This window comes from Olea europaea, chromosome 7 (genome assembly GCF_002742605.1).
Source record: "Olea europaea var. sylvestris chromosome 7, O_europaea_v1, whole genome shotgun sequence".
In the NCBI taxonomy this organism is placed as follows: Eukaryota; Viridiplantae; Streptophyta; class Magnoliopsida; order Lamiales; family Oleaceae; genus Olea; species Olea europaea.
In genome coordinates this window covers 14,202,534-14,206,185 of record NC_036243.1, presented here as the reverse complement: position 1 = coordinate 14,206,185, position 3,652 = coordinate 14,202,534, and positions in this window count along the sequence as shown.

Sequence of the window (3,652 nt, the reverse complement as noted above, 5' to 3'; positions counted from 1 at the left end):
TTCCATCTTCATCTTCATTTTCTTCTTCGAAACCAATTTGCTGCCATTGTTTAGCATTCTGACAATCAATCCAAAACCTTCGTCTTTCTATAAAAATGGATTGTTTGGTCCGCCCATTTTACTATTTGCCTTGATGTCACCTTTGGTGTGGGAGGTATAGGAAATATTTTTTGGCCAGCAGCAAAGTTTTTACCATCAAAGTTCTTCCCATCGTCTCTTTGTCCTTTACAAGGAGTTCGATGATAGAAAGCAATTTTTGGGATGCTTGCGGGCCACCTTGCTTGTTGAGAGTGCTTCTCAGCCTCTTTGTCCGCCATTGCAGCGATGCATTTAGGAAGGTGGTGTGAGGCCAGTCCACCCTCTTACTCGGCGATCCCACCATTGCAGCAATGCATTTAGGAAGGCAGTATGAGGCCAGTCCACCCTCTTACTCGGCGATCGATCGGGAGATTAGCTTACTTTTAATTGTAGTTTGTAGAGCGTCCATTATTTGTATTTTTGCATCTTTGTAATGAACGTTTGATAATAAAGGACTTTATTTGAACGTATTTCGCTCTGACCTTGTTATCCTTAATCGTTCAACATATTTTGATTATGTTTTTATCTGTTCACATTCCCATAAAGAAGGAACATATTTTTTCAAATATTTGCCGTTAATGAATCTCACGTGCTTGGTGCCATCTAAATCTTCCAAATGATACGTTCCATTGGGCAACACATTGTTTATTTTGTATGGTCCTCAATTGGACGACCATTTCCCGTACTTTGGATCCTTGCTATCCAAAGGGAGTATCGTCTTCCAAATTAGTTCACCCAGGCTGAACGACTTGACTATGACTTTTTTATTATAAAACTTAGCCATTCTTTGTTTTTAAACTTGCAATCTATCTAAGACGTCCAACTTTAATTCGTCCAACCCCAATAAATTTTGAACTAGTGATTCGGTATTCTCATCATCATTCAACTTATGTTGCAAGCACACTCTAATCGATTGCACGTTGATTTCCATAGGCAAAACGGCCTCCTGTCCATAAGCAAGTTGGAAAGAAGTAACTTTGGTACTTGACCGAGGTGATGTTCTATAAGCCCACAAGGCCTTATTCAGACATTCGTGCCAATTTCTGACATTTTCATCTATCATCTTTCTGATGATATTTTTTAGAATCTTATTAGAAGATTCTACTTGTCCGTTCGATTGAGCGTAATATGGTGTGGAGTTTACTAATTTAACCCCAAACTTGCTCAAAAATTTGTTCACTTGATCCTCATTCAAAGATGTTCCGTGATCTACCATCAACGTTTGTGGAATTTCAAACTTATAAATGATGTGATCACGGATAAACAATATGACATTCTTTTGGATGATCTCTTTCAAAGGTACCGCCTCTACCCACTTGGTGAAATAGTCGGTTGCAACTATAACAAAAGTATGTTGCTTGGACGATGGGGGATAAATCTTCCCTATCAGGTCTATCGCCCAACCCTTGAAAGGCCAAGGTTTAATAATAGGTGTCATTTCTCGTGTTGGCGCCCTTTGTATTGGACTATGCTTTTGGCATGCTAAACAACTCTTTGCATACTGAACGCATAATTCTCCCATCTTTGGCCAAAAATATCCACTCCTAATAATTAACCATCTCATCCTTTGGCCAGCTTGATGAGCTCCACATATCCCTTCGTGCACCTCAGCCATGATCGTACTGGCTTCTTGCAAACTTACACATTTTACCAATACACCATCAGAGCTTTTTTTAAACAACTCTTCATCTATTAGTGTATAGTTCAGCAAACACATCTTTATTTTCCTACTAATCCCTCCATTAGGTTCTTTAAGGAACATTTTAATCTCTGTTATCCAATCCATTGTATCTCCATCTTGTATGCAGTGAAGTTCAATCTTTCTCGCCCTTCTTTGAGTCACGGCAATTTGGTTCCATACTCACAAGTAGACTTCCAATTCAAAACCTTTGAGTACCCTGAGGTCATTTGGGCTAACTCATTTGTCACGTCGTTATATATCCTATTAACGCATTGAAGTTCTACTTGGTCGAATTCTTCTAACAATTCTTGGGCGATCTCATATTGACTTATAATGGAATCACTTTGGCATTTAAAATCACCAATCAGTTGGTGAATTACCAATTGAGAATCGCCCCTAACGATCATATTTCTTACTCACATATCTATCATTAGTTCTAGGCCTACGATTAAGGCTTCATATTCGACCTGATTGTCGGTGCACATTCTATCTAAAGTGAATGCGAACTTGTAGCAAATCCCTAAATGATTAATCAATGCTACTCCTACTCCTGCACCTTTAGAGGTTTTTAACCCATCGAAATACAAGACCCAAGGTTTTAGCTCGAACGAATTGATTTCTAATTCAATTTCTTCATGCATGTCAAGGCATGGATGATCGGCTAGAAAGTTAGCCAAAGCCTGATTTTTGACTGCCTTTTGAGGTATATATTGTATCTCGAATTTTGATAAAGCTAATGTCCAAAGACCTACCCTTTGGTATAAAATAGGGCGCGAGAACATATACTTAACTAAATTTACTTTAGAAATTAAATAAATGGTTACGGGCCGTAAATAAACCCTTAATTTTTTACATGTGAAATACAATACAAGACATAATTTTTTGATAGTAGAATAATTACATTCACATTTTGTTAACCGTCTATTTAAGTAGTAAATTGCCATTTCTTCACCAAATTGGTCTTCCTGTGCGACCATTCCAGCTATTGATTCTTTTTCAGCCGATATGTACACTTTCATTGGCCGTCCTTGGATCGGTGACACCAACACTGGTGGACTTGATAAATATGTCTTCAGGCTTTAAAAAGCCTTTTGATGTTCTTCTTTCCAAACGAATTCGTCCTGATTTTTCAACTTTAAGAGCGGCGAAAAGATTTTAGTTCGCCCTGCACAGTTAGAAATAAAGCGTCTTAAAAAGTTTACTTGGCCTAGAAACCTTTGCAATTCTTTTTTGTTGTTAGGTGGTTTGGCCTCTAAAATGGCCTTCGCTTTATTTTTATCAAATTCAATCCCTCTTTTGTGTACCAAGAAACCAAGAAAATTCCCTGCATTAACACCGAATGCACATTTCAAGGGATTCAACTTTAGCTTATATTGCTTCATTCGCTCAAACGAACATCTTAACTGTTCAAAATGGTCCTCTTCTTTAATGGACTTGACTACTATGTCATCTACATACACTTCAACAAACTTGCCTATCATATCATGAAAGATTAAATTCATTGCCCTTTGATAAGTTGCCCTTGCATTTTTTAGGCCGAAAGGCATAACCACCCATTCAAAACATCCTAGAGAGGCAGTTTTGTGTATGTCTTCTTCAGCTATATAAATTTGATTGTATCCTGAATACCCATCCATGAAAAAATACATGACATGTCCGGCAGTCGAGTCTACTAAAGAATCCATCGTGGGCATTGGATACTCATCTTTGGGTGTAGCTATGTTTAAATTCCTAAAGTCTATACACACCCTCAGTTTACCATTCTTTTTTAGTGCTGGCACGATATTGGACAACCATTCGACATATCTGGCTGTTCTAATAAAACCTGCTTTCAATAATCGCTCTATCTCTTTCTTAATCTCAGGGAGTACATTAGGAGCAAAACGTCTAGGA